Source organism: Lates calcarifer, linkage group LG13 (genome assembly GCF_001640805.2).
Source record: "Lates calcarifer isolate ASB-BC8 linkage group LG13, TLL_Latcal_v3, whole genome shotgun sequence".
Classification (NCBI taxonomy): domain Eukaryota; kingdom Metazoa; phylum Chordata; class Actinopteri; family Centropomidae; genus Lates; species Lates calcarifer.
The window spans coordinates 26,433,488-26,445,612 of NC_066845.1; the positions used below are offsets into that span (position 1 = coordinate 26,433,488).

At 41.3% G+C, this 12,125-nt stretch overlaps 1 protein-coding gene across 2 annotated transcripts in view; it reads right to left on the minus strand.

Moving 5' to 3' along the window:
* Positions 1-12,125, minus strand: part of prdm6 (PR domain containing 6) — a 100,719-nt gene that overhangs the window by 38,715 nt on the left and 49,879 nt on the right. The gene's annotated exons all lie outside the window — the stretch shown is intronic.

Consider the following 12,125-nt stretch of genomic DNA (forward strand, 5'->3'; position numbering starts at 1 on the left):
TCAGATGTGTATATAATAACAAAGTTCATATGGTATTTGTCATTTGTCGTCACATTTTATATACAGTAAGATGCCTTAGTTACCGTTACCTCCTCTGTGCACTCTGCAAATATGTCCTCTTATTTCTTGTAAACATACTTCAGTGTTCTAAAGATGTATGTGAATGATGTAAGTGTTAAAACTGTGACACCTTCGTAAAACTTTTTTCATTGTAGAGCTGTACCTGAAAATAATGTTTATCCTCTGTATGCGTAGGCTGAATGTCTTAACATCTGTGTACAAGTTTTACCTGCTTCCTTCTTTATCAGCAACGTTGTGAGTGCGGCTGACTTTGCTTTGTTACAGCATCAAAACTTTTGTCTTTAGATTAAAAACCAGTCCGAAGCAAGAAATTTGACTTTTTGTGTGTATATTAGCTATGTACTTTGTATGCATTTGATTGTGTGTGTGTGTGTGTGTGTGTGTGGTTTTGTTATGGTTGGAAAAAAAAATGTGTACCTGTGTATCTGCATACCTGTAAAAAAGATGGTCTGATTAAACCAGTTAGTTAAATAAGCTACCTAAAGATTCAGGTATACACAGAGGGAGAAAGGCAAAGTATAGATGAATTTTAAATTCAATATCCATTTCCACTGCTTTGCGGATGACACCCAGCTCTACCTCTCTAGCAACCCGAACTCCACTTTCCCACCTTCCTCCCTCACTTCCTGTTTATCAGATAAAATCCTGGTTCACTTTCAACTTTCTAAAATTAAACAGCAATAAGACTGAAATCCTTCTTATCGGCACCAAATCCGCTCTATCCAAAGTTGACAGCCTTTCCCTCACAACTCACAGTTCCCCAGTTTCCCCTTCCCCCTCAAGTTAAGAGTCCGGGTGTCATCCTTGATAGCAGATTATCATTTCAATCGCACATCAACATCACACGGTCTGCATACTTCCATCTATGCACCATTAATCGACTCTGCCCCTCCCTCACCCCTCATGCTGCCTCCATCCTTGGTCACAGCCTCGTCACCTCCCACATTGATTACTGCAACTCTCTCCTCTTTGGCCTCCCTCAAAAGACCCTCCACAAGCTTCAACTGGTCCAGAATTCTGCCGCTCATACCATCACATCACTCCCATCCTTCAGCAACTCCACTGGCTCCCAGTTAAACAACGTATTGAATTCAAACTCCTCCTGTTTACCTTCAAAGCCATCCACAACCTCCTACACATTACCACCCCATCCCACTTCCTCAGATCTTCCTCCTCCATCCACCTCACTGTGCCCTCTGCCCGTCTCAGCACCAGCTCTGGAGCTCTCTGCCTCCAGCCCTCCGAAACATCGACTCTCTTCCTGTTTTCAAATCCAGACTCAAAACTCATCTGTTTAAGATTGCCTACTCACTTTAACCATACTCACTGCAATCTCATCACCCTACATTTCTTTTATATTAATTTTATCCATTGTTGTTTTATTGCTTATTAGGGCCCGAGCAACGAGTTGCGTGGGCCCAACGGGGCCATGCAACGAGTTGCAAGGACCCTCTTGTTTTCGGTCTGTTTATTATTATTATTATTAGGGCCCGAGCAACGAGTTGCGTGGGCCCAACGGGGCCATGCAACGAGTTGCAAGGACCCTCTTGTTTTCGGTCTGTTTATTATTATTATTATTATTATTATTAGGGCCCGAGCAACGAGTTGCGTGGGCCCAACGGGGCCATGCAACGAGTTGCAAGGACCCTCTTGTTTTCGGTCTGTTTATTATTATTATTATTATTATTATTATTATTATTATTATTTTTTTTCTTCTTTTTCCGCCTCTTAGATCGGCTTTTTGAGGGCCTTAACATGTGTGAAAACTTACCAAAATTTGCAGACGCGTCAGGCACGGCGAAAAATTTAATAATTTAGGGGTCTTGAGCATGGGCGTGGTAAAATGCCCTCGGTAGCGCCACCTACATTTTTAAACGGAACAGCCCCTCAAGCCCGTTGCGCCTAAAAATCTGAAAATCTGCACACATATGTAACATCCCATGACGCACCAAAAAGTCTCTTGGAGCCATATTCTAAACCCAACAGAAAGTATTTTTATTTTGACCGGAAGGTGAAAAAATTGTGTGTTTTTGGCCATTTCCAGGGGTCGCTTGAACGCGAACTAGTCCTAGACGCATTATCCCATTGACTTCAAAACTTAATAGTATGTTCTTAAGACATAGACGATGTTAAATTGCGGCAGATTTTGAGTTTTTGTTGAAGGGCGTGGAAGTTATGGCCCCTCAAAGTTCGATTACTCGCCACGAAACAGGAAGTTGCTTTATTTTTGCTATATTTCGGCCATACTTTGTCCAAACTGCATCAAACTTTACAGGATTGTTAATGGTACCTATCTGCACACATCCATATGTCAATATTCATACAATTGTTGTAGCGCCACCTATTTATAGCAGGAAATGACATATTTTATAGTGTGATGTCCAGTTTCTAGACGGGTGACCAGATTCACTTCAAATGTTGTCAGCCCCTCCTTGACAATTTTTGGAAGACTGGCTCCGAAAATTGTGAGTTTGGGTCGAAGCGTGTGCCGGTTCTGGCCCGTCAAAGTTCGGAAACCCAACTTCCTGTTTGAAACCTCAGATTTTGGGGTAACTTCCTGTTGCGACTCTCTACTTTATCCTACAGATGGAGCCATTGTATTACTCTTTGATGGGTTTTTGGAAGGGGGTCTCTGTGTGTGTGTGTGTCTGTGTGTGTGTGTTTGAGGGGGGAGGGGAAGAGGAGTTGATTGAGTCTGTGAGAAGCTGCCACAGAGAGGTTACAGTCAAGAGAGCCATGAGCTGTCACAGATGATGAGCTCTGAAAAATATTATCACAGAAAATAATTAGCATAAAAGCTTTTATTTTAAATTTGTTGCAACAAATTCAGGTTTCTTACACTGTTTCCCTTATTGAAAACTAAATTCTACCTGAAATGTATCAATAAAAATCTTCTTTTGCAGTTAATGTCACCAGTTTATAGTTTAGTTTTAATAGCATTCCCTGTCACTGATGTGCCTTTAATTATCGGTTCTATCAGGGATCATTTATGTGTTTATCTTACGGGGGTGAGCCACCTCACAGGTTGGTTATATTACCTGTTGACCTCAGCTCAGTGAGCTAAGACAATGTTTAATGCAGTGTTTTTTCTGATATGAAAATGGATATTATTCAGCACATCTAACCTCAGCAGGCCCCTCTTCAGAAACTCATATCTGTAGATGTCAAAGCTGGCTCAAAAAATTAAACTGGCTTCAAATTAATTTTAAGGAATTCTAGGTTATTTTGAATTGATGTAATCTTTCTCCATCACCCTTTCTGTTTCTTTCTATCTCTCTACTCATCTTCTCCCATATGTCTCCCCTTGAACAAAGCTGAGCGTGGATTGATGCTGTCTTTACAGTTTGGTTTTGATCAGTTAGGAAATTTCACAAAGGGTCAGCTGATTTTTTCGTGTTACTCAGTGTACGGCGACAGGAAAAGTGCACTAGGTCCACCGGCGTCGAGGTTAACCAGCTGAATATAAGCCACTCAAGTTGACGACAAGTGCATTGAAAAGTAAAAGCTGCTGGCCTTTACCTTTTCTTTGTCAAAGCACCTGTTTGGCCAGTAGTTAGTAAAGTAATATTTTCAGCGTTGTCCACAGTCTCATGACATGTTTAACATGAAGCACAGCACGCTGATTAAGCTCATGGCAAACCGTTACTAACAGCTAAAATGAAAGCTTGTCTGTATGTAGTCTAACTGGTTAGTTTGTCACTAATCTCAAAATTTTGCAAATTGCTATAAACTTCACTCTCTTAAACCAGTAACAGTCTGAGCTGGACTGATAGGGGTCTGTATGGATAAAGATAAAATCCTAATGATACCCATCCCTACAGCTGGTTAGTGGCTTCGCCCTGACTTTAGGCAGATGAGATATTCACTGTTCAAATAACTTCATTATAAGCCTTGTTTAAGCATAAATGATTTATATATGCACCCAATAACAGAACTTAAAAAAATGCTTTTGCTCAAAGCTCAAAGCTTGTAAACTCAAGTTAAAACTGAGTTTTATCTCCTTTTGGGAGGGGGTATTTCTCTGTGTGTTTGTGTGTGTGTGTGTGTGTGTTTGTGTTTGTGTTTGAGGGGGGAGGGGAAGAGGAGTTGATTGAGTCTGTGAGAAGCTGCCACAGAGAGGTTACAGTCAGGAGAGCCAAGAGCTGTCACAGATGATGAGCTCTGAAAAATATTATCACAGAAAATAATTAGCACAAAAGCTTTTATTTAAAATTTTTACATCTGGGAAGTGTGAACTGTTACGCCAGCGTGTGCCCTGCGACCTGCGTTGACCCCGCGGTTGCCGGGGTCCCGCGGTCGCCGCTCCCCCGACGGGCGCCGGGTGCGAGGGCCCGTTCAACGCTGCTCGCAGCTTTAATTATTATTATTATTATTTTTTTTCTTCTTTTTCCGCCTCTTAGATCGGCTTTTTGAGGGCCTTAACATGTGTGAAAACTTACCAAAATTTGCAGACGCGTCAGGCACGGCGAAAAATTTAATAATTTAGGGGTCTTGAGCATGGGCGTGGTAAAATGCCCTCGGTAGCGCCACCTACATTTTTAAACGGAACAGCCCCTCAAGCCCGTTGCGCCTAAAAATCTGAAAATCTGCACACATATGTAACATCCCATGACGCACCAAAAAGTCTCTTGGAGCCATATTCTAAACCCAACAGAAAGTATTTTTATTTTGACCGGAAGGTGAAAAAATTGTGTGTTTTTGGCCATTTCCAGGGGTCGCTTGAACGCGAACTAGTCCTAGACGCATTATCCGATTGACTTCAAAACTTAATAGTATGTTCTTAAGACATAGACGATGTTAAATTGCGGCAGATTTTGAGTTTTTGTTGAAGGGCGTGGAAGTTATGGCCCCTCAAAGTTCGATTACTCGCCACGAAACAGGAAGTTGCTTTATTTTTGCTATATTTCGGCCATACTTTGTCCAAACTGCATCAAACTTTACAGGATTGTTAATGGTACCTATCTGCACACATCCATATGTCAATATTCATACAATTGTTGTAGCGCCACCTATTTATAGCAGGAAATGACATATTTTATAGTGTGATGTCCAGTTTCTAGACGGGTGACCAGATTCACTTCAAATGTTGTCAGCCCCTCCTTGACAATTTTTGGAAGACTGGCTCCGAAAATTGTGAGTTTGGGTCGAAGCGTGTGCCGGTTCTGGCCCGTCAAAGTTCGGAAACCCAACTTCCTGTTTGAAACCTCAGATTTTGGGGTAACTTCCTGTTGCGACTCTCTACTTTATCCTACAGATGGAGCCATTGTATTACTCTTTGATGGGTTTTTGGAAGGGGGTCTCTGTGTGTGTGTGTCTGTGTGTGTGTGTTTGAGGGGGGAGGGGAAGAGGAGTTGATTGAGTCTGTGAGAAGCTGCCACAGGGAGGTTACAGTCAAGAGAGCCATGAGCTGTCACAGATGATGAGTTCTGAAAAATATTATCACAGAAAATAATTAGCATAAAAGCTTTTATTTTAAATTTGTTGCAACAAATTCAGGTTTCTTACAGCATTTTCCTTATTGAAAACTAAATTCTACCTGAAATGTATCAATAAAAATCTTCTTTTGCAGTTAATGTCACCAGTTTATAGTTTAGTTTTAATAGCATTCCCTGTCACTGATGTGCCTTTAATTATCGGTTCTATCAGGGATCATTTATGTGTTTATCTTACGGGGGTGAGCCACCTCACAGGTTGGTTATATTACCTGTTGACCTCAGCTCAGTGAGCTAAGACAATGTTTAATGCAGTGTTTTTTCTGATATGAAAATGGATATTATTCAGCACATCTAACCTCAGCAGGCCCCTCTTCAGAAACTCATATCTGCAGATGTCAAAGCTGGCTCAAAAAATTAAACTGGCTTCAAATTAATTTTAAGGAATTGTAGGTTATTTTGAATTCATGTAATCTTTCTCCATCACCCTTTCTGTTTCTTTCCATCTCTCTACTCATCTTCTCCCATATGTCTCCCCTTGACCAAAGCTGAGCGTGGATTGATGCTGTCTTTACAGTTTGGTTTTGATCAGTTAGGAAATTTCACACGGGGTCAGCTGATTTTTTCGTGTTACTCAGTGTACGGCGACAGGAAAAGTGCACTAGGTCCACGGGCGTCGAGGTGAACCAGCTGAATATAAGCCACTCAAGTTGACGACAAGTGCATTGAAAAGTAAAAGCTGCTGGCCTTTACCTTTTCTTTGTCAAAGCGCCTGTTCGGCAAGTAGTTAGTAAAGTAATATTTTCAGCCTTGTCCACAGTCTCATAACATGTTTAACAGGAAGCACAGCACGCTGGTTAAGCTCATGGCAAACTGTTACTAACAGCTAAAATGAAAGCTTGTCTGTATGTAGTCTAACTGGTTAGTTTGTCACTAATCTCCAAATTTTGCAAATTGCTATAAACTTCACTCTCTTAAACCAGTAACAGTCTGAGCTGGACTGATAGGGGTCTGTATGGATAAAGATAAAATCCTAATGATACCCATCCCTACAGCTGGTTAGTGGCTTCGCCCTGACTTTAGGCAGATGAGATATTCACTGTTCAAATAACTTCATTATAAGCCTTGTTTAAGCATAAATGATTTATATATGCACCCAATAACAGAACTTAAAAAAATGCTTTTGCTCAAAGCTCAAAGCTTTTAAACTCAAGTTAAAACTGAGTTTTATCTCCTTTTGGGAGGGGGTATCTGTGTGTGTGTGTGTGTGTGTGTGTGTGTGTGTGTTTGTGTTTGTGTTTGAGGGGGGAGGGGAAGAGGAGTTGATTGAGTCTGTGAGAAGCTGCCACAGGGAGGTTACAGTCAAGAGAGCCAAGAGCTGTCACAGATGATGAGCTCTGAAAAATATTATCACAGAAAATAATTAGCGTAAAAGCTTTTATTTAAAATTTTTACATCTCGGAAGTGTGAACTGTTACGCCAGCGTGTGCCCTGCGACCTGCGTTGACCCCGCGGTTGCCGGGGTCCCGCGGTCGCCGCTCCCCCGACGGGCGCCGGGTGCGAGGGCCCGTTCAACGCTGCTCGCAGCTTTAATTATTAGGGCCCGAGCAACGAGTTGCGTGGGCCCAACGGGGCCATGCAACGAGTTGCAAGGACCCTCTTGTTTTCGGTCTGTTTATTATTATTATTATTATTATTATTATTATTATTATTATTTTTTTTCTTCTTTTTCCGCCTCTTAGATCGGCTTTTTGAGGGCCTTAACATGCGTGAAAACTTACCAAAATTTGCAGACGCGTCAGGCACGGCGAAAAATTTAATAATTTAGGGGTCTTGAGCATGGGCGTGGTAAAATGCCCTCGGTAGCGCCACCTACATTTTTAAACGGAACAGCCCCTCAAGCCCGTTGCGCCTAAAAATCTGAAAATCTGCACACATATGTAACATCCCATGACGCACCAAAAAGTCTCTTGGAGCCATATTCTAAACCCAACAGAAAGTATTTTTATTTTGACCGGAAGGTGAAAAAATTGTGTGTTTTTGGCCATTTCCAGGGGTCGCTTGAACGCGAACTAGTCCTAGACGCATTATCCGATTGACTTCAAAACTTAATAGTATGTTCTTAAGACATAGACGATGTTAAATTGCGGCAGATTTTGAGTTTTTGTTGAAGGGCGTGGAAGTTATGGCCCCTCAAAGTTCGATTACTCGCCACGAAACAGGAAGTTGCTTTATTTTTGCTATATTTCGGCCATACTTTGTCCAAACTGCATCAAACTTTACAGGATTGTTAATGGTACCTATCTGCACACATCCATATGTCAATATTCATACAATTGTTGTAGCGCCACCTATTTATAGCAGGAAATGACATATTTTATAGTGTGATGTCCAGTTTCTAGACGGGTGACCAGATTCACTTCAAATGTTGTCAGCCCCTCCTTGACAATTTTTGGAAGACTGGCTCCGAAAATTGTGAGTTTGGGTCGAAGCGTGTGCCGGTTCTGGCCCGTCAAAGTTCGGAAACCCAACTTCCTGTTTGAAACCTCAGATTTTGGGGTAACTTCCTGTTGCGACTCTCTACTTTATCCTACAGATGGAGCCATTGTATTACTCTTTGATGGGTTTTTGGAAGGGGGTCTCTGTGTGTGTGTGTCTGTGTGTGTGTGTTTGAGGGGGGAGGGGAAGAGGAGTTGATTGAGTCTGTGAGAAGCTGCCACAGGGAGGTTACAGTCAAGAGAGCCATGAGCTGTCACAGATGATGAGTTCTGAAAAATATTATCACAGAAAATAATTAGCATAAAAGCTTTTATTTTAAATTTGTTGCAACAAATTCAGGTTTCTTACAGCATTTTCCTTATTGAAAACTAAATTCTACCTGAAATGTATCAATAAAAATCTTCTTTTGCAGTTAATGTCACCAGTTTATAGTTTAGTTTTAATAGCATTCCCTGTCACTGATGTGCCTTTAATTATCGGTTCTATCAGGGATCATTTATGTGTTTATCTTACGGGGGTGAGCCACCTCACAGGTTGGTTATATTACCTGTTGACCTCAGCTCAGTGAGCTAAGACAATGTTTAATGCAGTGTTTTTTCTGATATGAAAATGGATATTATTCAGCACATCTAACCTCAGCAGGCCCCTCTTCAGAAACTCATATCTGCAGATGTCAAAGCTGGCTCAAAAAATTAAACTGGCTTCAAATTAATTTTAAGGAATTGTAGGTTATTTTGAATTCATGTAATCTTTCTCCATCACCCTTTCTGTTTCTTTCCATCTCTCTACTCATCTTCTCCCATATGTCTCCCCTTGACCAAAGCTGAGCGTGGATTGATGCTGTCTTTACAGTTTGGTTTTGATCAGTTAGGAAATTTCACACGGGGTCAGCTGATTTTTTCGTGTTACTCAGTGTACGGCGACAGGAAAAGTGCACTAGGTCCACGGGCGTCGAGGTGAACCAGCTGAATATAAGCCACTCAAGTTGACGACAAGTGCATTGAAAAGTAAAAGCTGCTGGCCTTTACCTTTTCTTTGTCAAAGCGCCTGTTCGGCAAGTAGTTAGTAAAGTAATATTTTCAGCCTTGTCCACAGTCTCATAACATGTTTAACAGGAAGCACAGCACGCTGGTTAAGCTCATGGCAAACTGTTACTAACAGCTAAAATGAAAGCTTGTCTGTATGTAGTCTAACTGGTTAGTTTGTCACTAATCTCCAAATTTTGCAAATTGCTATAAACTTCACTCTCTTAAACCAGTAACAGTCTGAGCTGGACTGATAGGGGTCTGTATGGATAAAGATAAAATCCTAATGATACCCATCCCTACAGCTGGTTAGTGGCTTCGCCCTGACTTTAGGCAGATGAGATATTCACTGTTCAAATAACTTCATTATAAGCCTTGTTTAAGCATAAATGATTTATATATGCACCCAATAACAGAACTTAAAAAAATGCTTTTGCTCAAAGCTCAAAGCTTTTAAACTCAAGTTAAAACTGAGTTTTATCTCCTTTTGGGAGGGGGTATCTGTGTGTGTGTGTGTGTGTGTGTGTGTGTGTGTGTGTTTGTGTTTGTGTTTGAGGGGGGAGGGGAAGAGGAGTTGATTGAGTCTGTGAGAAGCTGCCACAGGGAGGTTACAGTCAAGAGAGCCAAGAGCTGTCACAGATGATGAGCTCTGAAAAATATTATCACAGAAAATAATTAGCGTAAAAGCTTTTATTTAAAATTTTTACATCTCGGAAGTGTGAACTGTTACGCCAGCGTGTGCCCTGCGACCTGCGTTGACCCCGCGGTTGCCGGGGTCCCGCGGTCGCCGCTCCCCCGACGGGCGCCGGGTGCGAGGGCCCGTTCAACGCTGCTCGCAGCTTTAATTATTATTATTATTATTATTTTTTTTTTCTTCTTTTTCCGCCTCTTAGATCGGCTTTTTGAGGGCCTTAACATGCGTGAAAACTTACCAAAATTTGCAGACGCGTCAGGCACGGCGAAAAATTTAATAATTTAGGGGTCTTGAGCATGGGTGTGGTAAAATGCCCTCGGTAGCGCCACCTACATTTTTAAACGGAACAGCCCCTCAAGCCCGTTGCGCCTAAAAATCTGAAAATCTGCACACATATGTAACATCCCATGACGCACCAAAAAGTCTCTTGGAGCCATATTCTAAACCCAACAGAAAGTATTTTTATTTTGACCGGAAGGTGAAAAAATTGTGTGTTTTTGGCCATTTCCAGGGGTCGCTTGAACGCGAACTAGTCCTAGACGCATTATCCCATTGACTTCAAAACTTAATAGTATGTTCTTAAGACATAGACGATGTTAAATTGCGGCAGATTTTGAGTTTTTGTTGAAGGGCGTGGAAGTTATGGCCCCTCAAAGTTCGATTACTCGCCACGAAACAGGAAGTTGCTTTATTTTTGCTATATTTCGGCCATACTTTGTCCAAACTGCATCAAACTTTACAGGATTGTTAATGGTACCTATCTGCACACATCCATATGTCAATATTCATACAATTGTTGTAGCGCCACCTATTTATAGCAGGAAATGACATATTTTATAGTGTGATGTCCAGTTTCTAGACGGGTGACCAGATTGACTTCAAATGTTGTCAGCCCCTCCTTGACAATTTTTGGAAGACTGGCTCCGAAAATTGTGAGTTTGGGTCGAAGCGTGTGCCGGTTCTGGCCCGTCAAAGTTCGGAAACCCAACTTCCTGTTTGAAACCTCAGATTTTGGGGTAACTTCCTGTTGCGACTCTCTACTTTATCCTACAGATGGAGCCATTGTATTACTCTTTGATGGGTTTTTGGAAGGGGGTCTCTGTGTGTGTGTGTCTGTGTGTGTGTGTTTGAGGGGGGAGGGGAAGAGGAGTTGATTGAGTCTGTGAGAAGCTGCCACAGGGAGGTTACAGTCAAGAGAGCCATGAGCTGTCACAGATGATGAGTTCTGAAAAATATTATCACAGAAAATAATTAGCATAAAAGCTTTTATTTTAAATTTGTTGCAACAAATTCAGGTTTCTTACAGCATTTTCCTTATTGAAAACTAAATTCTACCTGAAATGTATCAATAAAAATCTTCTTTTGCAGTTAATGTCACCAGTTTATAGTTTAGTTTTAATAGCATTCCCTGTCACTGATGTGCCTTTAATTATCGGTTCTATCAGGGATCATTTATGTGTTTATCTTACGGGGGTGAGCCACCTCACAGGTTGGTTATATTACCTGTTGACCTCAGCTCAGTGAGCTAAGACAATGTTTAATGCAGTGTTTTTTCTGATATGAAAATGGATATTATTCAGCACATCTAACCTCAGCAGGCCCCTCTTCAGAAACTCATATCTGCAGATGTCAAAGCTGGCTCAAAAAATTAAACTGGCTTCAAATTAATTTTAAGGAATTGTAGGTTATTTTGAATTCATGTAATCTTTCTCCATCACCCTTTCTGTTTCTTTCCATCTCTCTACTCATCTTCTCCCATATGTCTCCCCTTGACCAAAGCTGAGCGTGGATTGATGCTGTCTTTACAGTTTGGTTTTGATCAGTTAGGAAATTTCACACGGGGTCAGCTGATTTTTTCGTGTTACTCAGTGTACGGCGACAGGAAAAGTGCACTAGGTCCACGGGCGTCGAGGTGAACCAGCTGAATATAAGCCACTCAAGTTGACGACAAGTGCATTGAAAAGTAAAAGCTGCTGGCCTTTACCTTTTCTTTGTCAAAGCGCCTGTTCGGCAAGTAGTTAGTAAAGTAATATTTTCAGCCTTGTCCACAGTCTCATAACATGTTTAACAGGAAGCACAGCACGCTGGTTAAGCTCATGGCAAACTGTTACTAACAGCTAAAATGAAAGCTTGTCTGTATATAGTCTAACTGGTTAGTTTGTCACTAATCTCCAAATTTTGCAAATTGCTATAAACTTCACTCTCTTAAACCAGTAACAGTCTGAGCTGGACTGATAGGGGTCTGTATGGATAAAGATAAAATCCTAATGATACCCATCCCTACAGCTGGTTAGTGGCTTCGCCCTGACTTTAGGCAGATGAGATATTCACTGTTCAAATAACTTCATTATAAGCCTTGTTTAAGCATAAATGATTTATATATGCACCCAATAA